General features: G+C 40.4%; 1 long non-coding RNA gene across 1 annotated transcript in view; it reads right to left on the bottom strand.

Moving 5' to 3' along the window:
* LOC112133166 (uncharacterized) overlaps positions 1–23605 on the bottom strand; it is a 31999-nt gene extending 8394 nt beyond the window's left edge. The window contains exons 1-3 of the long non-coding RNA XR_008524822.1: positions 22326–23605; positions 13163–13230; positions 2702–2779 (exon numbers count right to left, since the gene is read on the bottom strand). This is a non-coding gene — a long non-coding RNA (uncharacterized LOC112133166). The remainder of the gene's footprint in view (positions 1–2701; positions 2780–13162; positions 13231–22325) is intronic.
* Between the last annotated feature and the right edge of the window lie 1244 nt (positions 23606–24849).

The raw sequence follows: 24849 nt of genomic DNA, 5'->3' as shown, positions 1-24849 counted from the left end.
TCAGGTCCACTTGATCCAGTTAATTTTCTGTCTCGTTGATCCATCTAATATTGACAATGGAGTGTTAAAGTCTCCCACTATTATTGTGTGAGAGTCTGAGTCTCTTTGTAGATCTCTAAGAACTAGCTTTATGAATCTGGGTGCTCCTGTATTGGGTGCATATATATTTAGAATAGTTAGTACTTCTTGTTGAATTGAATCTTTACTATCACATAATGCCCTTGTCTTTTTTATCTCTGTTGGTTTAAAGTCTGTTTTGTCAGAAACTAGGATTGCAACTCCTGCTTTTTTCTCTTTTCTATTTGCTTGGTAAATTTTCCTCCATCCCTTATTTTGAGCCTATGTGTGTCTTTGCACTAAGATTGGTCCTTTGAATACAGCGCACGGATGAGTCTTGACTCTTTATCTAGATTGCTATTCTGTGTCTTTTAATTGGGGCATTTAGCCCATTTACATTTAAGGTTAATATTTTTATGTGTTAATTTGATCCTGTCATCATGATGCTAGCTGGTTACTTTGCAGACTTGTTAATGTAGTTGTTTCATAGCGTCATTGGCCTTTGTACTTCGGTGTGTTTTTGTAGTGGCTGGTAGTGGTTTTTCCTTTCCAAATTTATTGCTTCCTTCAGGAGCTCTTGCCAGGCAGGCCTGGTGGTGATAAATTCCCTCAGCATTTGTTTGTCTGAAAAGGATTCTATTTCTGCTTTGCTTATAAAGCTTAGTTTGGCCAGATATGAAATTCTGGATTGGAAATTCTTTCCTTTAAGAATATTGAATATTGGCCCCCAACCTCTTCTGGCTTGTAGGGTTTCTGCTGAGAGTTCTGCTGTTAGTCTGATGGGTTCCCCTTTGTAGGTGACCTGGCCTTTCTCTCTGGCTGCCCTTAACATTTTTTCCTTCATTTCAACCTTAGAGAATCTGATGATTATGTGTCTTGGGGTTAATGTTCTCATGGAGTATCTTACTGGGGTTCTCTGGATTTCCTGAATTTGCATATTGGCTTGTCTTGTTAGGTTGGGGAAGTTCTCCAAGATGATATCCTGAAGTATGTTTTCCAACTTGATTTCATTCTCCCTGCCAACTTGGTTTCATTCTCCCCATCTCCTTCACATACCCCAATCAGTCAAAGTTTGGTCTTTTTACATAATTCCATAGTTCTCAGAGATTTTGTTTGTTCCTTTTCATTCTTTTTACTCTAGTCTTGTCTGACTGTCTTATTTCAGCAAGATAGCCTTCAAGCTTTGAAATTCCTTCCTCTGCTTGGTCTATTCAGCTAGTGATACTTGTGGTTGCATTGTGAAGTCCTTGAGTTGTATTTTTCAGATCCACTTATGTTCCTCTCCAAACTGGTTATTCTGGTTAACAGTTCCTGTAATGTTTTATCATCATTCTTAGCTTCTTTGCATTGGGTTAGAACATGCTCCTTTAGCTCAGCAAACTTCATTATTACCCACCTCCTGAAGCCTACTTCTGCCAATTCAACCATCTCAGCCTCCTCCCAGTTCTGTGCCCTTGCTGAGAGGTGTCGTGATCATTCAGAGAAGAAGAGGTACTCTGGCTTTTTGAGTTTTCAGAGTCTTTTCATTGATTCTTTCTCCTCTTCATGAGTTTATCTAGCTTTGATCTTTGAGGCTGCTGACCTTTGGATGGGGTTTTTGTGGGGACTATTTTTGACCCTGTTGCTTTTGTTGCTTTCTGTTTGTTTTTCTTTTAACAGTCAAGTCCCTCTTCCATAGGGCTACTGCAGTTTGCTGGGGGTCCACTCCAGACCCTATTCACCTGGGTCCTTCTCACACATGGAGGTGTCATCCAAGAAGGCTGGAGAATAGCAAAGATGGTTGCTGCTCCTTCCTCTGGGAGCTGTGTCCCAGAAGGGCAACAACCTGATGCCAGCAGGAACGCTCCTGTATAAAGTGTCCGGTGACCCTGTTGGAGGGTCTCACCCAGTCAGGAGTCATGGGATTAGGGACCAACTTAATGAAGCACTCTGGCTGCCCCTTGGCAGAGGGAGTGCACTATACTGGGGGGAATCCCACTTGTCCATATTGCCTGGATTCCTCAGAGCAAGCAGGAAGAAAGACTAAGTCTGCTGATCTGCAGAGATCACAGCCACCCCTCCCCATAGGCACTCCATCCCAGAAAGATCAGAGTTCTGTCAGGAAACCCCTGGCTAGAGTTGCTGAAATTCCCACAAGGAGGCCCTACCCATTGAGCAGGGATGGGTTAGGGTCTAGCCTAAAGAGGCAATCTGGCCACAATCTGCCACAACCACTGTGTTATGGGGAATTCCTCCTGGGTCCAAACTGCCCAGTCTCCCCAATTTTCTTAGGCATCAGTGATGATGGTTTCCCCTCCCCCTGAGAACTGGGTAGCCCTAAACCGTCTCTAGCTGAGCAGCCATAGGGAATCTGCACAGCTCTGTGCTTGGGACCCAAGGCCCTGGTGGCATGGGCTCATGAGGGGATCTCCTGACCTGTGGTTTGCACAGATCATTGGAATAAGTATGGTTTCCAAGGTGGGGTAGCAGAATCACTCACCGCCTCCCTTGGCTGGGGGTGGGAGCTTCCCTTGCCCCATGTGGCTACCAGGTGGACCATTGCTCTACCCTCCTTTTTCTCACTCTCTGTGGGTCATGCCAACCACCTAGTCAGTCCCAGTGAGAGAACCTGGATACCTCAGTTGCCAGTGCAGGATTCACTCACCTTTTTCTTTCTTCTTGGTGGGAGTCTCCAACTGCAACTGCTTCTGGTCAGCCATCTTGGTCCCTCCCTCTCCCTCATCTTTTAAAAAAACAAACATATGAACCTGAAATTTCAGTTAGACACTAGGTCAGAAAGTAAACCTAACTCTGTAAATTAGTTATTTCATCCTCATATGTACATAAATTTGCACATATACATACACACTATGTTCAGTAATGTGAGTTCAGTTTTCAAAAAAGCAAATCACTTGTCAGGTTCTGTAGTTATAAAAACATATGTAATACTTGAGTATTATAAAAATCCTGCCTTGTGGTTATATTTTTATGTAATCTAATTTTTTAAATGTCAAATGAAACCTACTTTTCCAGTTATAACTCACTAAAAATAGATCAGAGAAGAAACTGCTCATTAACATGTCACAAATAAATAGAAATGTACTAGTGCCACCCTGAAAAACTTCACACCTAATAAAATTTTACACAAATAAAAAAGCTATTGTGTTTTTTTTAATGCAGACAGTTAAAACCAATATTGGTTTAACCAAAAATTTGATTTTTTAATTTGTAAATATTTTTCTGGATCCCTTATTATATTGGGACTTCCCTGCAAGAAAATTGGATGTCTTTTATGTTTAGGAGTCCCAAAAATTGTGCATTTCACGTACTTCATAAATGTTTAGTGAATGTGCTTATGATGCATTAATACTTAAATGTAAAGCTATCTTACGAAATCATCAAGAATAGATACAAAAGTATAGCTGGATGTTTATTCACTGTAACTTATTTAAAATACCCAAAAAAAAATGGAACCAACATATGTATCCAATAACAAGTCAGTTAGATCATTTGTACAATACACTGGTATAATATACTGTCATTAAATATGGTATTGTGAAAATTATTTAATGATATTTTTGAAAATACATTATTACATAAAAATCAGATTATTACAAAATATGTACAGTATAATCTCATTCTTGTTTGAGATATATATGTTAAACTCCATTTTTATAATCTGTATTGTTGTGGTCTCCACAAGAAGACATGATACACTCCCTTCACCCCTAAACACCTGAATTGGAGTCACATATAGAGACTGATGATAATGCTACATACACACCAAGAGGATATGCAAACATTTACTACTTGCATAATCAGGCTTTCTGGGGAGAGCGAGAAAGGCTCCCAAGCAGATTCACAAATGATTTGAGAGAGTAGAAAAGAAGATCAGCTTAGATTTTATTGCAATGAAGAGATAAAGCTGGGGTGAAGGCTCCCACATGTTGGCCAAGGTTTGTGTGTTGTGTCCTTCTCATTGGAGCCAGAGGAAGAAGCAACAGGTCTTTTTTACTTGCTTGCCCAAATGTAGGGGAGCAGGGGAAGGGGGCGTGGTGGGGCTTGAAAGCTGCCAGCAGTCAAACATCAAAAATGGAGTCTGACTTTTTATTATACATATATAATAATGGATTATACATAAAATATATGTAAATAAGTCTAAATATAGATGGCTGAAACAATATATACCAAAATATTGACTGTAGCTATGTGTAGTTGGATCATTATTGCATTTATTTTTTTCTTATTAACCATATTTTTAAATGAACTTTTTGTTTTATAAAATAAAACAAACCATGAAAATTAGATTAAAACTCAGAAATTGAGAAAACAGGTCTTATCTGTTTTTATCAAAAACATTTAAAATCTTAAGAAAATAAAGATACATAGTGCTGGTAAAGGAATGGTTAAACAAACAAAATAATACTTCTAGCGAGTAAGTATAAATTGGTACAAGCCTTCTGCAAAGTAATTTGGTAATACATTATAAGGACCTCAGAAATGTAAAATGTCCATAACCTTTAACACACTAATTTGATTTCTAGAACCAACCTAAGAAAATCATTGTATACACTGATAAACAAATATATTCACTTGTTCAACAAAGTTTCTTAAGAGCTTACCATGTGCTCAGGCCGTGAAGATACAGCAGTGAACAATAGACAGCTCCTGTCTGCATGCAGCTTTTGGTACAGAAGGGCCATAGAGATACAGCATTGAGTGTGCACTGGTTACATGCATGGGTCTAAACCCTGGCAGACCTGGGTTCCCAGACTCCTCTATCTCTTAGGGCTTCCACACATGCTCGTATAAATGGTGTGGTTCACAAACAACATTTGCAGCAGCCCTCCATGGATTCACTTGAGGATTATATGAGGTGCTTAATGGTGTTCAACACAGAAACCATTCCAAACGTTCTAAAGTCAGTTAATTCTGACCACTTAGCAGAAGTCATTTTCCTATGTCTTATAATTGTTATAAACATAATAATTAATGATAACATAGACCAGTTTGCTTAACTTTTTCCTTATTGTTAGACATTTTAACATAAGCAAGAAATGAATAATGAAACCCTTTCCTTAAAAAAAGGAAATGTATGCAGGCTTGTCTCATTTTAAACATGCTGCAAATAAAAATTCAGATGTATACAAATAACAAAGGGCAAATGACAAATGAATTTTCTTTAAAGTAGCTGCTCTTTTCCATACTATTTTATTGTAAAAATAGTTTCTTGTTATAAAAGTGGTACTTGGTCATCAAAGAAAATGTGAAAATTTAAAAAAGGAGAGAAGGCCAGGCGCGGTGGCTCACACTTGTAATCCCTGCACCTTGGGTGGCTGAGGCAGGTGGATCATCTGAGTCAGGAGTTTGAGACCAGCCTGGCCAACATGGTGAAACCCTTTCTCTCCTAAAAGTACACAAAATTAGCTGGGTGTGGCGGCACATGCCTGTAATCCCAGCTGCTTGGGAGGCAGGGGCAGGAGAATCTCTTGAACCCAGGAGGTGGAAGTTGCAGTGAGCCAAGATCATGCCACTGCACTCCAGCCTGGGTGACAGAATGAGACTCTGTCTCAAAAATAAAATTAAATAAATAAATAAAGGAGAGAAGAAGAAATTACTCATAGCAGCTGGTATAAATTACTCATACCACCTTTTGTAAATTCTTTCCTGATTCTTCCCTATGCATAGGATTTTGACATCTTTATGTTTTCGGCATATATTAAATCAGACTACTGGTATACTTTTATCATCATGCACTCATTATTTACCTGAAATTAAATAATATGCCTTTTGTATGTCTTATAACTGTTATAAACACAATAATTAATGATGACATGTTACTCAGTAGAGCAAAGAGTTTGCTTAGTCATTTCCTAACTTAGAGATTTTAAAGTGTGTATGGGTTTATGTCTCTTTAATATTACTTTATTAAATGTAATGAGACTGGCATTGTGTATAAGACTGAGACCTACTTTTCTCTAACTTTTTATATTCCCTCTATTATGAAATCTTGCCAGTTCTACCTCCTAAAAATTTCTTCAATCAATACACTACTCACAGTTCTTCCTCATGCCCAAGCCACTAGTTCTCAATTGCCTTTCATCAGTAAACTCCTTATTTCCATCTCTTGCCTCTAAACCACTTTGTAGCCAGAACGATATCTTCAGAGCTCACATCTGATCATATAACTTATCTGCTTTTACTTTTCTTTAGTTGTTTTTTATTCGTGTTCAAAGTAAAGTACAAAATCAGAACCATGACCTTCAGAGTCCTCTCCCCTCTGGCTCCCGCCTATCTCTCCAGGCACATCACCCTCCTTTCTCTGCATGTCACCATTCTGGACTTCTCAGTTCCTGCATCCCTCCAGCATATCCCTCCAGGGCTTAAAGTGTGCAGTGTAGTCTTTTCTACTTGAAACCTTTTATTTTTTCCAGAGAAAATTATATTCACCCTAAAGGTCTCAATTTCAACATCACTTCTGCTGAAAGACCATCCTCATCCCCTTCAGAACATGTTAGGACCCCCAGTTATAAATTTTCTAAGCTCCCTGAACATTTTCATGCAGGGACATTTCATGTCCCTTTTCATGCAGGACAGGGAAGCCCCAACACTGGGACTTAGCCCAGGAGGGTTCTTAGCTTCACCCAGGAAAGAATTCAAGGGCAAGCCAATGGTGTTAGCAATCTTTTATTGAACAGTTGTAGAGCAGGGCTAACACATAGGCAGTGTGCCCAGAGTCAGCAATGTATGGGCTCTTGTCGGCTGTATTTATATTCATGTAAATCCAATGTCAATTACATGCAAATTAAGGAGTGGGTCAATATAAATTGAGGAATGGGTAAATTAGAACTTTCTAGAAAGGGGCAGTAACTTCTGAGTCATTGCCACAGAAATGAGTGGTCACTTTCTAGTCACTGTCATGGCACTGGTGGGAGTATCTTATGCCAATAAGCAATGAGGGCAGCTAGGGATGGCTTTTGTTGCCATCTGCTGGCTCCTGCTAGTTTTTCACTTTATCCTGTCTGGATCAGATCCTGTTTTGGTCAGCAGGATTGTGACCAGAAAACAAGTCCTGCCAGTCTCCTACCTCACTTTCATAACATTCATCAATTCTCTAGTAACAATAAGCATGTTGTTAGGGCCTTAGAAACATAATGAAAAGTGAAGCCTGGTGGTTTAAAGTGTAGGCTCTGGACCCTAGGCAACCCACTTGACTTTTCTATCCCCAAGTTTCTTCATCTTTCTTTTCTTTTTTTTTTTAGCTCTCTACAAAAGGATGGAAATTGCTTCATCTTTAAAGTAGGACACTGACAGTTATCTGTTTCATAGGGTTGTTATAAACACATAGAATAATCTCTTCTTGTTCTTGCAAAGCGATTTACCATATTTGGAAGGTACCAGTAGTCTATGCCTAGTAAAGAATGATGCTCCCTATCAAGCCAAAGTTAAGAATAAACTATCAATATATTTCCTGAAAAGACATGAGGTTTGTAATCTCTCTTATAATCATGAGGCATGTGTCCAGGGATTCCTGAAGCAGGCATGTTTTCCCAGGCTAAGTGCCAAAGCACTAGAGAGGGCCTTTTTATAAAGGGTGATCTCTGTATCACCTCAAAAAGGAGGGTGCTTGGCTAGAGTTATGGAAAACAGATAAAAGCCTGTGAAAATTTCTAAGCCACCATAGCATCAGCTGATGCTGCTTGGGTACAGCCATTCATAAAAACTGCATATCACCTCATCAAGCCATTATAGCTGCCGAGGACATTTTCTGCTACTCCACATTGACTGACTGCTGTGGATTGCCTGTCCATAGCAATCAAAGTCAAAAAGCAAGTTCCCTACCAAAAATTAAAGCTGAAACTTCTCCATCCTTAAATCACCAATGTGGAATTTTAAAGAGTGTTATTATTTTGACAAGTATATTTTATGTTATCTTCAGTTACTATCACAACAGGAAATAGAATTTCAGCTATTAAATTCTACATTCCCAGGCAGGTTCCTACTTCTCCTCTCTGTTCAAGGTGTTTCTGTTTCCACATTTGCTTTTTATGAGCAAATTAAAATCTCTGAGGGGTATTTTCCTTTCCATAAGGCAAAAACGGGTCCATGTTGTAATTCCACTGGATAAGATTTAGCATTTTTGTCGTCACATTGTGATCATGAAAGCAGAAGTCTGCCACATGCTAACAAACATCATATTTAAAATAAACCAACAAGCAGTTATGGCAGTGAAATCACTCATCCAGTTACTATGTCGGTAGTATAAAAACAAGAACCTCTTTTTAGAAGAAGGATAAAGATAAACTCAAAATACACTATCGACACAGCAATAGAACAACTCTACAACATTATCTCCAGAACAATTTTCACAAATCTAAACCTTCTGCATAGACAGCACATTTAGCAGGCCCCTGTGAGGGAGGACAATGGCTTTAAAAAGATAAATTATTAGCAGAATTCTTGTGTCTACATGCAAACAAATTAGCGTTTTGTGCACCTGACAGCTCATACCAATATTGCAAATATCCATGACCAGCAAGAACCGTGTTTGGATTTCACAGGTGGGATTTTCCACCTCTTGCATTTCACTGGGAGCTAAAGACGGTGCTAAAGAAACAGCTCCAAGGAAAAGTATGACACTTGCCTTCAACATTTAGCTTTTCAAACTGAAGTGTTAATAAAAGTATTTATTAACTTCATTTCCCTTTCTGTTGTGACACGTAGAATGTATCACTTGCAGCAAAATCCATCAGTTGGAACCAAATGATGGTAAGATGAGAAAGGTGGATAACAGATTGTGCTAAATAACTTTACGATTTATAAGAAGCACAATTTCAGCTTAACCTTCTGTGTGAATTAGAAATGTCCAGAGTTATTTTAAACATTGCTTTCAGTGAAACAATACATCTTGAATACCATCCACATAGGTGGTTTATAGACATAAATCGTTAACCAGTAAAGGCAGCTGACATACCAGATTTTATAGAATAAAGTAACAAGAGACCTGAAAGGGATTTCTAGAGCTCAATCCTAAGAGTTATCTATCAATTACTCCAAATTAAATTATCATAATTGTATATTACATGGCAAGATGGCTTCTTGCTTAGAAGCATATAATATAAATGTCAATAACATCTCCCATGACATTATCTACAGTGACAACTGTTGTATTCAAATCCACACCGGCCTTCCTGGTCATCTTATGAAGGGCAGCAGCATACTTGGGGGCTCAGTACCCCTGTACTGCTAAGAGCTTACATGCCTGCCAGAAGAGAACCACCAAAGCAATCACTCTGATGGGAGCTCAGTCACCAGTTTACATTCAATAAACTGCTTTTTCTTCCCAATGTTATTTCCTTTTGGAGGGAAAACATTAAAGGCAATGACATCCACATGTGTTTAAGTGGCTACAGCCACTTCTGGTGTTTATGATCATTAGGTGCATGGCTAGTAAATGACATAAATAGTGATATAAAGGTTGTGTCCTAATGAAAATATCTGTGGACTACTAAAGAAATGATTAACTTTAATTTTAAAAATTGCCTGGATTTTCTAAATAATCCCCTGGGGATGACTGAGACAGCCAATTACATTTCAGAAAATCTAATCCTTAGAGTGGTCTCTGAGAGTGATTTGGGAGACAGGCCATATGGAATACAATAGAGAAATGAAAGTTAGAGATTAAAAATTCCTGATACTCTATACTAAGCAGGACTCTAATGATCACCTAATCCAGTGGTCCTTAACTTTTTAGGATGCATTATCACTTTGGGGGATCTGATCAAAGCTATAGACCTTCTCCCTAGAGGGAAACCCCCCCTTTTTTTTTAAGCTTATAATTTCAGACATCTCAGATTCTCTGAAGCTCATCCTTGGACATCAATTTAAGAAACTTCATTTATAGATGAAGCAATTAAGGAGAAGAGAGACGAAGTGACTCAACCAGGGTCATGCGGCTTGTTAGTGACAGAGGCAAGATGGAAACCCTGCTTTTCCTGCTCCTTGTCTGCTGTCATCTGCTGCATCAAGCTCTATGCGGACTTAAATGTTCTACTAAACCACTCCTATCAACTGACCAAAGAATGGTTACTAAGGTCTATAATTAGAATTTATACCCACTAGTCCTCTTTCTAACCAAATACAAAACCTTTTTCTCTGTGTGCATTGTCCTGAACCTATTCAGGTTCATGTGAACTCACTCTATCCTCCTAGCCTCCTCCCCCAGCACCACTACTTTCTTAAAACTCCCTCCTTCCAGGGTTCCTGTGATCATCCAGATTCTTCCCACTTCTTCCAGGGTTCACCTCCCTCCCCTCATGTGTGTGTGTGTTTTTAAGAGACAAAGTCTTGCTCTGTCACCTAGGCTGGAGTGCAGTGATGCAATTCCAGCTCACTGAAGCCTCAAACTCCTGGACTCAAGCGATCCTCCCGCCTCAGCCTCTCTAGCAGCTGGGACTATAGGCATGCACCATGGTTCCAGCTAAGTTTTGCATTTTTTGCAGAGAAAGTGTCTTGCTATGTTGCCCAGGCTGGTCTTGAACTCCTAAGCTCAAGCAATCATCCTGCCTCCACCCCGCAAAGTGCTAGGATTACAGGCACGAGGCACCACACCTGGTATCCTCTCCCATTTGTTATCTCCTTAGCTGCTACCATTTCTCCTCTCTTCAGGGGTTCCCTAAAGCTCAATCCTACTCTCCTTTATATCCATTCTCAACCTTCTTACTGTTACTTCTATTGAATAGAACTCCTGTGAAAATTGTCAGTACCCAAAATGGAGTCACTTATGTCAAACCCTAACAAAATGCAGTGCGAGGCCATGAAGGAAGGGCCCTCACACATGTGTGCCTGCACCAGGAACTGCCAGAAACGACTTCCTCAACTGGAAATTTCCAGTTAAGCCACTCCTCTGAAAACTCCTACCAACAGCCAGTACCACTAATGAGCAAATGCCACTGCATGTAACAAGACCCTGTAGCCAGTGGTCTTTATTTCAAAACAGGTACATGGATATCTTTTTGCCTTTAAAAGCTTCCTTTTTTTCCCACCTCCCTCGGATGCTCTTATGGTTCTCCATAGCAGGCATGTATTACGTATTATGTTGATTGCAGTTCCTTGCTCTTCCCTAATAAGCCTGAGAATTAATCCCTATTGCTCAATTTAGGTTGACACCATTCTCACCCTGTTTACAGAAATACTTCCCAATAATAGTTTCAACAGGTACCTCTATTGAATATAATTTCCTCCCCCTAACCTGTTCCTATTTCCATCCTCTCATCTATGAGGTACTGGTGACTTGAACACTGCTTGTGCCCGGTGATGTCCAGCTCTATATTTGGCACATACATAGATAGCAAGAGCAGTATAAATGTGGATTAACTGACATGAGGGTTTCCTCACATCTCAGTGAAGATAGTATACAAATAGAAAAAAAAAAGTGAAAGATAGTATACAAATAGAAAATTTAGCAACAATTCTGGTGATTTTATAAGAAGTTTTGCAAATTTGACAGAATTTACTTTTTCAAATGAAGCTTTGCTTTCTTTTTTTGCAAGGTAGTATAACTAGTTTTATTCTTTTTTCTGGGCAACTGATTTCTTAAAAGAAGATATAGCTCCCCCTCATGGATGATAATGATATTTTAAAGACAGCCCTTCCAACTCTATGGTGCATTCTGAAATGTGTCATTAATAAAACTAAGTCGTACATAGCAACAACATCCAGACTGTTAATTATTCAGAGCTCCTCATGTAGATCTAAAACAACAGCACGTTCTAAGGAATTGATCCTTCTTAAGCAGAAGTACACTTTCAGTACTTCAAAAGGAGATATTCAGTAACACCATTTGATATTCAGTACTCAATTACGAAAGACTTTCTTCATTAGCTCAATAAATCAAACCACTGTGATAATGAGGCCAGACTCCTGGATTTGGTTCTAGTTTGGGAAGCTGCTTTGACTGGTTTAATAGCCTCAAGTTTCACACTAACTCCCGGGAGTCATCATAAAATGATTTGTCCTGAGTCACAGGATATCCAGAGTGTCAGAGGGCAAACAGTTCAGTTCTAACTTTCTCCGACTGGGAATCACCGCCCCCCAAAATGCTGGGGCATTAAAAGTGGCTTTGTATTTCTAAAAATTCTTTCACATAATGGCAACTGCCTTCTTTCCTCAGAACCACAAGGCGGCTAACAAAGCCGTTTTTTTTGGAGATGGAGTTTCGCTCTGTCGCCCTGGCTGGATGCGGTGGCGCGATCTCGGCTCACTGCAAGCTCCGCCTCCCGGGTTCACGCCATTCTCCTGCCTCAGCCTCCCGAGTGGCTGGGACTACAGGCACCCGCTACCACGCCCAGCTAACTTTTTTTTTTTTTTTTTTTTGTATTTTTAGTAGAGACTGGATTTCATCGTGGTAGCCAGGATGGTCTCGATCTCCTGACCTCGTGATTCTCTCGCCTCGGCAACCCAAAATGCTGGGATTACAGGCGTGAGCCACTGCGCCCGGCCAATAAAGCCCTTTTTAAAAAAATTTTACTTTAAGCTCCAGGATACATGTGCAGAACATGCAGGTTTGTCACATAGGTATACCTGTGCCATGGTGGTCTGCTGCACCTATTGACATGACCTCTAAGTTCCCTACCCTTGTCCCCTACCCCACAACAGGCCCTGGTGTGTGTATTCCCCTCCCTGTGTCCATGTGTTCTCATTGTTCAACTCCCACTTATGAGTGAGAACATGCAGTGTTTGGTTTTCTGTTCCTGTGTTAGTTTGCTAAGGATGATGGTTTCAAGCTTCATCCATGTCCCCACAAAGGACATGAACTCATTCCTTTTTATGGCTGCATAGTATTCCATGGTATACATGTACCACATTTTCTTTATCCAGTCTATTATTGATGGGCATTTGGGTTGGTTCCATGACTTTGCCATTGTAAACAGTGCTGCAATAAACATATGTGTGCATGTGTCTATTAAAGGCCTTTTAAAGGTTCAAATTTACTTTTTGTGACTATATAAATCAAACAGTTTTAGTAAGTGTGTGTGTGTGTGTGTGTGCTTCCATCTTAAAATTTGACATTCTACTGAATACAAAAAATTAAGATAATCTACATGAAAAATAGTTTTCAAATTACCTTTTTATTTGGTCTTTTATATCTGGAGCCATGGCAGTCTGTATAAAATCAGGAGCATAGCCCAGGTCCTAAAATATAAAAAGAAATGTATTATTCACTATAAAATATATTTGGCTATTAAAGGCAATAATGCAGACTAGTCAACCTTTTAATGTTTCCAAGGCCATAATGAACATTAATAATGAACAAAATTTGTAATATTTATGTTGTTTGATATGAACTAATCCTATGTGAATTTGAAATATAATCAATTGATGGAAAGATCTGGGATCTGGTATTATGTTCAAGATACACTAAACTTTCATTACCACCAAAGTGAAAAAATTGGGCTTTAAAAGAACTAAACAAAGTAACCACTTCTCTTTCGTGATCTATTAGCAGCTTTTTTGTTCACTTGTTTCTGAGGCAGGGTCCCGCTGTGTCACCCAGGAGGGAGTGCAGTGGCACAAGCACAGCTCATTGCAGCCCCAACCTCCCAGGCTCAAGCGATCCTCCCATCTCATTTTTAAAAAAATTGTTTTGTAGAGACAGGGTCTCACTATGTTGCCCCGGCTGCTCTTGAACTCCTGGGCTCAAGTGATCCTCCCACCTCAGCTTCCAAAAGTGCTGAGATTACAGGCATGAGCTACCGCACCCAACTAGCTGCAGTTTTAACTCCGAAGTTTCACTAAAACCTAAAGTTACCAACATTTTACATGCCCTGAACATTCATTACTAAAAGTCTACACTATTTCTTAGAGAAACCAGTAATTTCACATTTAGTTGATAGATTATAGAAACAGATACAGAAAACCAAAAGGGTAGATTGGAGTAAGAGTTACCATAGGTGATGTAGCTATTCAAAAGTACCTCCTTTGTGATCAAACTGCCCTTTAAAGCACAAACTAGATAATTAATCTAGGTATGTTATGACAGGGACTTTTTAAATTAATTTCACCAAATCAAAGCAGCTTCTTACATAAACTAAAAATCACAAAGTTGATGCTATAGCTATAATAATACTTACATATTCTCTAACAAGCTAAATAATTTGAATGGTTCTCTTGTCTAAATGGAATTTCTGCCGAGATATTCCATGCCTCAGGCCAATTTCTAGGCCTTAAATATTAAAATAAGAAAATTTAATCCATTTATAGCAACTGAAATATTTCAGAATTAAGACTAAGACATTTATCAGGTACAATATGTGACAGCATAAGCAGTTCTCCACGGTAATAAGGTTTTCCATAAATAAAATTTTAATGGCTATGTAAGATTTTATTGCCTGACTCTCTCCTCATTTATTTAACCGTTTCCTTATTGTTAAGCATTTAGGTCTTTCCTTTTGTGTGTGTGTGTTATAAATAAGGCTACCATATCCATCTCCGTGAACAAAAGTTCTATAATTAGCTATATTTCCTTAAGATATTCTGACATAAAGATGGTAAATAACCAAACTACTTACCTTTTTTCTAACAACAATAGCACCTAACATTTTTAAAGTTTTACAATAAATCACTTACATAAACACCTCCTTGTATAATTAGCCTTTAAGGTATTGTCTTTAAGGTCTAGCCTTAGAGATAAGGCTAGGGGGCTATTAAGGTGACTACAATAGTTAACTTATAGGTGATTTTACTTTTGTAGCAGTTAGCAGGAACATAGTTTATCTCTGAGAGATAATAAAAAATCAAATAGGCTGGCCAAGGCAGGCAGATTGCTTGAGCCCAGGAGTTAGAAACCAGCCTGGGGAAATATAGAAAGAATCTACAAAAAAAATATATATATATATAATATATATATATATTAGCCAGGTGTGGTGGTGCACCTGTAGTCCCAGCTACTCAGGAGGCTGAGGTGGGAGGATCGCCTGGGAGGTAGAGGCTGCAGTGAGCTGAGATAGCACCAGTTCACTCCAGCTTGAGTGACAGAGCAAGATTCTGTCTCAAAAAAAGAAAAGAATCTAGCTTCTTTCCATACAGTAGCTGTCTTAGCCGTTTTCACACTGCTGTAAAGATGCTATGTGAGATTGGGTAATTTATAACCAAAGGAGGTTTAACTGACTCACAGTTCCACATGGCTGGAGAGGCCTCAAGAAACTTACAATCGTGGTGGAAGGCAAAGAGGAAGCAAGACATGTCTTACATGGTGGGAGGAGAAAGACAGAAGGAGAGAAGGGGGAAACACCAGATACTTATCAAACAACCAGATCTCGTGAGAACTCCCTCACTATCAAGAGAACGGTATGGGAGAAATCACCCAGGTGATCCAATCACCTCCCACCAGGTCCCTTCTGGACACAAGTGGGGATTATAATTCAAGATGCCATTTGGTTGGGGACACAAAGCCAAACCATAGCAGAAGCTGAGGAACTGGAAGAAAAACACAAAGTGTATTTTACGTTTTAAAATTTAAATTTAACAATGAATTAATCAAAGTTGAAAAAATGTATGAGTAAAATATTATTTTACAGTACATTATCCAAATATAGAAGTTGTAGATATATTTTTATTCATTTGGGGTATTTCCTGCCAACCCTCTCTATCTCAATGAGTTGTCACTGTACTTTAAATTTCAACCACTGGCATATTAGAGTGGTAATCCATATACTTAATTATGCTGACTAAAAGTAAATTATTATATGGTAACAGACAAGTAAGGAAAATATAGCAGTGGTAGCAGATTTCCCTATTCCCAGTGATCTCCAGGAATTATTTCCTTCCAATGGCAAAGGTCTCATTTTAAAACAAATTACATATTTCCTTTATCCAATGTACAACTGTCTTTGCTATTCCAAACTCATAATTAATTAAGGCAAAAATTGATCCTGCTTATTGACATATGATGTAAATATGAGGGGTCAGTAGCATCCTCAAAGGAAAGATTTGCTGTTACCAAGCCCCTAGTTTTCCATAATCCTAAAATAACTGGTTTTCTTCAAGTTACTTCCTTATGTAAAAATGTTATGCAAAGGCAGTTCCAAGAGTACCAAAAAAGAGCTATAAAAGCCTAAAGAAAAAGTACCATCACAAGACAGTGTTTTCTTCTAAAACAGTATTTTAAAGGTAGGAGCTTTGTCTTGATGTGTGTGTCCCTAGTCTCTTTGACTGTACCTGATGAGCACTTAGCAAATGTTGGCTGAATGATGGTTGAATGAATAGGAAAGCACATTTTAAAACAGCTCTCCACCTTAAAGTTTCTTCATTTCATATCTCTCACTTTTCATAAGCTCTCATGGCATACTCCAGGATTCCTTGTCTCTAATTTCTTATTAACTACCATAGAAGCTTTTATTTTGAAATGTTGGAATTCCTAAAACCTACCATAAAGATTTTAGGTAAAGATTTACCAAAGATGGAAATATTTTCCACTAGGTCAGAGGCGTTGGCATAGCAGTCTTATGTAAATACATAAAAGCAGCATTAAAAGTATTTTTTAATTATTGAAATATACATTTACACATTTTTTTCTGTATAATGCAACTGCAATACCCTATAAGCTGGATGGTTTTTACAATCATAAAAGAGTAAACTCAGACATTATGTAATATGCGTATGGAAAACCATTAAGATATAAGAAGGGAAATACTGAAAGATAAATGGTCCCATAATTAATTATACATTATTTATCATGGATAATAATGATAACTTAAACACAGCTCGCCTGTTTTTAGAGCACTTGAGCTCAGAAAAATCAACAGCAACTATTTCAAAATGAGATGCAATACCATCCAGTGAAACTCTGACAATCTCCAATTAAGCAATTCTACAAACTGCACACAAAACAGTAACTTTTCATCAAAGGTTTCAGCGAAGGAAGAAAAATCTCACCTTGGGATTTGACATTGAGATTTTTAGTAAAAGAGATTCAAGTGCGAAATTCAAACAGGGCACAACAAACAGTTGTGTCAGTGTTCGTGGGAATATTGTGGAAAGGAAGAAAAGAAAGACAAGAACAAATGGATGCCACAAAAATCAGACAAAGCTGGCTTTGTGAATGATGGATAATTCAAATGACTGCTGTAGGTTCCAGAGACAATGTAAAATCCGAGACGAAGATGTAAACTGCACTGCAAATTAGTGTCATGTATTTTTAAATGTTTCCGTGTTCAGATTCTTAAATCATATCTGCCAGTGTCTCAATAGTCCAGAAGCAAATGGAGTGGTCCATGAAATTTGCTTTCTTCAGGAAAGGCATTTGAATAAGTTGAAGACACAGTGGAAAACTCAAAAAGCAGTCAAATGGGCTGTCAGTCTTCCTTCCTTCCCTTCAGTGTACAAGAATCGGCAAGCAGTCCAAAGCCAAGCTGTTAAGGTTCAAGGATACAGCAGCAGCAGAGGTCTAGCTAGACAACCCTCTCCCAAGGGCTGCACTGTGCCCTCCCTAAAGTAAGTCATTCTCTACAAGGGATGGAGCCCTGGGGAGCTCAGCTGGACTCTGTCTCACTCCAACTGTGGAGTTGAAAGTTACTAAAGAATTCAATGAATGAATGTGCTTATATGCTGTGTTCATCAGAGTTTTAAAAAAGTAAATAGAGATGAGAAGACAACAGAAGTAATCATCTTAAAGTACTTCTCTATGGTTTATATTTATACCAGCCATGGATTTTAAAAAGGTAAAAAATGTGTTAATTTTGGTATAAATCTGGAAATAAAAATACACCAAGACAGTATCCTGGGTTCAGGAAATAGGTCGTATTCTGGTTTGTACTCCCAAGATCTAGCACAGTGCTCAAGAAATATTTATTGCCAAGTAAATGGGAGGCCAAAACAATGTCTACGTATTTCACATTATGTAGTTGTATCAGAATTCCTGATGAATAAATGTGAGGCAATGAATATTCCTAGAGAATAAAACTATGTACAGTTGATCAATACTGTGCCAGGCAAGGATGAATAAATCCTGATCCCTGTTCTGAGAGTGCTTACAAGGCTATTTTACTTGATAGGGAAACGAAGGCATTTACTGGCCACAGCCAACTTCTTCATTGAAGAATTTCTTTTAACTTGAAATGCACTGTCTCACGGTCAAGCAAGCTGTTCTTCTGTCCAGATCTAGAACAACTCCACCCTGGTTGAGCCCTCATATGTGGAGATCATCTTCTGGTGACCTTGCAGCATTTTCTCCTTAACCTCCACATTTGGAAGAAGCACAACCTTATTTGGGGAGGTGGGGCTGCTGAGGAGGCAGCAGGTGAGAAGGGTTTGGGGGACAGGTGGACACAGATAGTTCAGCAATGTATCTGAGTTCTTTAAGTCCTGTTCTGAGCCCATGTGGTCATTGGGGAAGGGACTGCAAACCAGGGAAAGGGTACATCACAACCAAGACAAGATGACTTGGGTTCTGAAGCTGTCCGCATTTACCTAAGAGTCCTGTAGTCTGTGATTCTTAAACTTCAACAAACAAGAATACAGAACTGAACCTGGATTTCAGGGACCCTCAACTCACAACTCTTTGTGTCTTAAGGCTTCAAATCTAACTCATAGTCTAAAGAATATGGCCTATACCTTGAAGTTTTCGTGGAAAAACTCAAGATGAAAAGGGGAATCAGCATAGTACCTGTCTGCCTTCCTGCTGTCTTCAAACTGTGGCAGTTAAAAGCTCTTACAGACCTATATGCTAGCTGACCTCCTTCCTGTCCTCAAAGAGCCTGAATTGTATACCCCTTGTAAAGCTAGGCTAGACTATAGCAAGAGACTATGAGTACCCTGAAAATAAGGACATACTATATTTCCCTTTGAATCCTCAAAACTTAGCAATGTGTGCTGAATTAAAATAAACCAGTCAGTACTCATCTAGCAGGACCATGCTGAGGAAGTGGTGACTGGCAGCTTGTCACCAGCTAATTACTTGGGTTTCATGTGAATATGTTAAGTGGCTGAATTTGTGCACGTTTTTTTTGACAGATTGAGATAATAAGATAAGATACAATATGATAATGTACTGCCTTCTCAGGCACAACAGGACTACGGGTTACTGGGAAAATTATGCAGAAATAATAGGAAGTCAGACATTCAATTCCATTAGAATGTGTAAATATAGGTATAGATCCCAGCCATTATTCATTTGCTAATTTTCAGTATGCTACAAGCACTGAAACCACTCACCCTGAAATGCTTTGCACAGTACATTTCACACAACTGTCCCCAGTAATATTAGTTCTATATGTATAAATGTGGCTTTACAGCCTACAAAATAGATTCACACATATATTCTCAAAACTGCTCATTTTCTAGCCTCCTCATAGCTGAGTCCTTTATGAACATTTTTGTTACACCTTACACCTAAAATAAACCTTCAAGATACTGTATTATAGCCATCACACAAGTGTGGAAAATGGACCTTCTGAGAAGTTCACATTACCAGTGAGTGTGCAACCATGATTGGAAACCAGGTTTCACTAATTGTAAAGCCAAGGTTTTTTCCAGTATACAAACTGGCCTCACAATGTGATCTTCACTTTAGCGCTATGGTATAAATATTATGAATATAATTTATTCAATAAAGATACATTGGTAATCTTGCATACCAAGCTGTGTTCTAGGCACTGGAGACAATGCAGTGATCAAAATGGACACAACCTCTGCCCTCTTTGGAGTTCACTTTCTGGAGTACAGGTAGGAAAAGAAACAACAACAAAATATTTGTCAGCTGTCAAGTACTGTGGAGAAAACTAAAGCCAGGTAAGGGGTTAGGAAGTACCAAGAAGGCTGGGCACAGCGTCTCTTACACCTGTAATTCCAATACTTTCAGAGGCCAAGTGGGAGGATCACTTGAGCCCAGGAGGTTGAGACCAGCCTGAGCAACATAGCAAGACAAAATCTCTACCCAGAAAAAAAAGGAAAGAAAAGAAAAAAATCTTAAAATTAGCCAAGTGTGGTGGCACACACCTGTAGTCCCAGCTACTTGGGAGACTGAGGCAGGAGGATTGCTTTAGACAGGAGTTTGAGGCTGCCTTGAACTATGTTCATGCTATTGCACTCCAGCCTGGGTGACAAAGCAAGACCCTGTCTCAGTTAAAAGAATAATACCAAGAGGAATCCCATAGAATTGTAGCTATTGGATGTAGAGTGGTCAGGGGACAGCATCTTTGATATGATAATATTTGAATGAGTAGAGACCTGAAGGAAGTGAAGTGCTTGCCATGCACTGTCTGGGGAAAGAGTGTTCCACACCGAGGGGCAAGTATGTGCAAAGTTCCCAAGACAGGGATGTGCTTGGCATATTGGAGTCATAACTGGGAAACCAACGTGCCTGCGGTGTTGGTGAGCAAAAGGGAGAGTAGAAATAGATAAGACCAGAAAAGAAGATGAAACTAAATCAGTCTTGCAGATCTTTAAATGAGATAAACCACTGGGAAGTTTTCGTCCAATGAGGGATATGATTCTCCTGCATGGGTACTCTTGCAGCTGTGTGCAGAAAAAAAACTTTGGGAGTGCAAGAGAGCAACTGGGATGACTAGATCAGAGGCTATTGATATAGATCAACTAGAGAGATGGAGGTGTGGACTAGGATGATGGTGGACATCAAGTTTGACTGCAAAGATTTTGTCTCGAGCATGGAAAGATAGGGATTCCATTTAATGAGTTGAACAAGACTTGGGAAGAATCAGATTTGGGGTAAAGATCAGGAGTTCCATTTTGAACATGTTACTTTTGAGATGCCAATGAAGATGTCAAGAAGGCAGCTGGATACCTGAATATGGATTTTAGAGGAGGACAAGTCCATGTTGGAGGCATAAGTGTGGGATTCTTCCAAGATGGTGATGTTAAATGTCATAGATGGAGAGCACTTAGAGAGGACTGAGTCAGAGAAGAGGCCTAGTACACATCAAACTTTAGCTTTTAGAGCTGATGAGGAACCAGTCAAGGAGACTGAGAAGTAGTGGACAAGGAGGAAGGAGGAAGACCTCATGAGACTTCAAGAAGACAGTATTTCAAGGAGACAATGATCACTTTGGTTAAATGCCACTGGTAATCAAGGAAGAAGACAGCCAAGAATTGAAGGCTGAATTTAGCAGTCATATAACAATGGATGGAGGTTATTGGTCCCAGATTCCCTGAAATGAGAAAACCAACGTTCTGAGAAGTTAAATAAATTGAACAACCAAAATCACATAGCCACTTAGCCCCAGAAATGGGTCCAGAACTAAACACTGAACACAGGCCAGCTGAATCTTGTTTCCTGAATCTCAGACCAGGACTTTTCTTCAATAACATGAGGTCATCCTTCTCATGGTAACTGTTATTCGTTAGGGGGACTGGAAAAGAATATTAAGACTTTAAACAAAAGGAATAAACTTCAGTAGTAGAATGTCAATGACAGACAATGCTCAAAGGCCCTCAAATCAAATGAAACAGGCAGCCACAGCAACCAGGGAACACCCAAGTATCAAAACACACTTCAACATACAAAAAAATTTATGGCCCTCAATAGAAATGATCTATTCATTCTATTTTGCTAGATGATTTCTACACACATAAATACCCGAGGCCTGATTACCTTCACTTGGTTTCCTTACCAAGTTGCCAGAAATGGGGTAGGGGAGGATTTTAGTAAATCAAACTAATGTTTAGGCAGAACAAAGGCACAAGAAAGCCCTAAACCATTTAAGTATTCAAAACTAGTTTTAATCGTCCCTACTGCTGCCCTCAAATCCACAACCACCACCAACCTAAGAGGGCTATGACTGCAAGAGCCGACTCTGTTGCAAACCTCCGCTGGCCGGTTTTGCGGACTAGGAAGTGAAGATTTCCAGTGGGAGGAAGAGCGAAGAAGAGAAGGAGGTAGACAAGCTAGCAAAGGGAAGGCGCAGAATAGGAAAGTTACCAGGACAGGGCAGGGAGTTCCTCATGTCCACAGCGGGCCTTGCTCCCCTGGCCGGAGCCCAGGGGAGGGAGACGGAGGAAGGCAGCCACTTTTCCAGTGAGAAGTTGGGGAAGGAGTTGGCACCCGGCCCTCTCTACCTCTGGAGCGAAGGAAAAAGCTAAGCTGGTTCGCGTGGTAGAGAAGAGCCCACTTCCAGAGTCCAAGTGGCATATCTTGGAGTTCTGTGTCTGCCTCCAGGGCTGCAACTAACTCCTCGCGCCTCGCTTGCCGCCTTTCCTCCCTGGAAAGAGGAGGTGAAAAGGGTCCCAGGCCTCGGCTGGGCATGACTGCTGGGCGCAGGCCGCCAGGGGATTACCTGATACCTCCGCGTCTCCTCAGAAGGCGCGGCGCCGCCCTCCAGCCCCACCCGGTCACTCCGCGGTCCCCAGGCTCTGGTGTCTGTCCAATCTCCGGGACTCGACGCCCGAGGCGGGCGGCCGCCCGCGAGACCCGGAGCACGAGCCTCACGCTCAACGTTGGGCACTGCTCAAGGCCGCTCGAGGAGCAGAGACACCTACTGGCCGAGCGCTCCTGCGGCGGCTGGGCTGGGCTGGGGGCCGGAGCCCAGGAAACACGGCCCCGCACACCCCCTACCCGGCGGGCTCCATCTGAGCCCCAGCCGCGTCCCGGACCCGCGTCTTGGCAGGCTCACCTACCTCGAGGTTCCCAGCTCCTGTCATCCTGTGCGCAAGTGATTTCAGCAACCGTCACCGCAAAACCTAGTCGGAGGGTGGCTGGCTCACAGCCTCTCCACTTTTTTGGAGTTTGTGCTAAATAATTTAAAGACCCTCCCCACCCTTTTCCAAATTCTGGCGTTTGAGAAGGGAAAATCCAAAGAGATGAGGATATGGGAGCCCCTAAGTGCTCTCCCCAGAAGCCAGGGAATTGTATTTCTGTTTCTCCAGGGCCCTGAAGAACCTGGCTTTCTTGTAATTACAGATACCTTTCACTGAAAAGTGGCTTCTTTCCTCCTGCTCCCTGCCCTGTGACAGTCAGTCCCTCCCTGTTCTGTCCTGGTAACTTTCCTGCTCTGAGTCTTGTTCCTGTGCTAGCTTATCTATCTCTTTTTCTTCTCTTATCCCGCTCTTCCGCCTTTTGGAAATCTTCACTTCCTACTCTGCAAAACCATCGGAGCAAGGCCTGCTGCGGACATGAGGACCACTGCAAATATTTTTTTCCAGGTTCTGAAAGGAATGCAAAAGACGCAGGAGCTGACAGTCTAGTTAATTTTTAGCTGACAAAGAAAGTCTGTCTCTCTCTCCCTCTCTCTCTCTCTCTTTAACACCTACTATTTGAGTAGTTTTGTTTCCATCAGCACTCTTGTCTTTCCTTATAGTCCCTTCATCCTGACTTTCTTCCTGGATTGAACTTAGGGAGGCAAGAGTTTAAATTAGAAGCAGTAAAATTGTATAATAAAAGGAAGAAAACAAACCAGGCCTTCCTTTCTTCTTAACAGGATGACTAATACAGTTTATGGATTATCTGGATAGTTACATGACTAATATTAATCGTTAACGTTTATTGAGTCCTTACGGCCGACCGGAAACTGTTTTAAGAGCTTTTTTATAATAATAATAAAATCAGCTCTTACGTAATGTTTTAAATGTTTACATTTATTAACACATTAGACAAAACAACCCTATGAGATGGGTAATAATATTATCTCCTTTTTACAATTGAGGAACTTGAGACAAAGAAGCAGGAACATTTCCTAAGGTCACACAGCTAGAAGTAAGTTATAAAGCTGGAATTTAAGCCCCAACAGCCTGGTGGATCATTCAGGGTACTCTAGAGGGACAGGACTAATAGGATAGATGTATATATGATGTATATATGAAAGGGAGTTTATTAAGGAGAATTGACTCACATAATCACAAGGTGAAGTCCCACAATAGGCCATCTGCAAGCTGAGGAGCAAGGAAGTCAGTCTGAAAAACGGAAACAAGCACAGAGAGGTTAACTAATAGTCCAGGAACACAGAGCTACTAACTTGTACAGGCAAGATTAGAACAGTTAGTCTGATCCTTAACTAACCAAGGGAGGGAGATACCTTTTTCCTACATTCAACCATACACAGGGAGAAGGAATTGCCTAGAAAGTGTGTGATGCTTTCATAACCTTCAATTAGTGAGCCCAGTTGGGCATGGTGGCTCTTGCCTATAATCTCAGCATTTGGGGAGTCCAAGGATTGCTTGAGGCCAGGAATTTGAAACCAGTCTAGGCAACTACCAGGACAACATTGTGAGACCCTATCTCTACAAAACTAAGAAATTTAAAAAATTTAGCTGGGCGTGGTGATGCATGCCTGTAGTCCCAGCTACATGGGAGGCTGAGGTGGGAGGATTGCTTGAGAACAGGAGTTTAAAGCTGCAGTGAGCTTTAATTGTGCCACAGCACAGCAGCCTGGGCGGCAGAGGGAGAGCTCATCTCTTAAACAATAACAAAAACAAAAACAGCCCCTTGTGTGATGGTTAAACAAATCCAGCCCCTTGATTAGATTGAAGGATGCAAAGTATTGATCCTGGGTGTGTCTGTGAGGGTGTTGCCAAAGGAGATTAACATTTGAGTCAGTGGACTGGGCAAGGCAGACCCACCCGCAATGTAGGTGGGCACCATCCAATCAGCTGCCAGCGCAGCTAGGATAAAAGCAGGCAGAGGAATGTGGGAGGAATAGACTGGCTGAGTCTTCTGGCCTTCATATTTCTCCCATACTGGATGCTTCCTGCCCTAGAACATTGGACTCCAAGTTCTTCAGCTTTTGGACTCTTGCACTTACACCAGTGGTTTGCCGAGGCTCTCAGGCCTTCAGCCACAGACTGAAGGCTGCACTTTCGGCTTCC

This window comes from Pongo abelii, chromosome 3 (assembly GCF_028885655.2).
Source record: "Pongo abelii isolate AG06213 chromosome 3, NHGRI_mPonAbe1-v2.0_pri, whole genome shotgun sequence".
Classification (NCBI taxonomy): domain Eukaryota; kingdom Metazoa; phylum Chordata; class Mammalia; order Primates; family Hominidae; genus Pongo; species Pongo abelii.
Note: the sequence above shows the minus strand (reverse complement) of the source record. Positions and strands in the feature narration are given on the sequence as shown.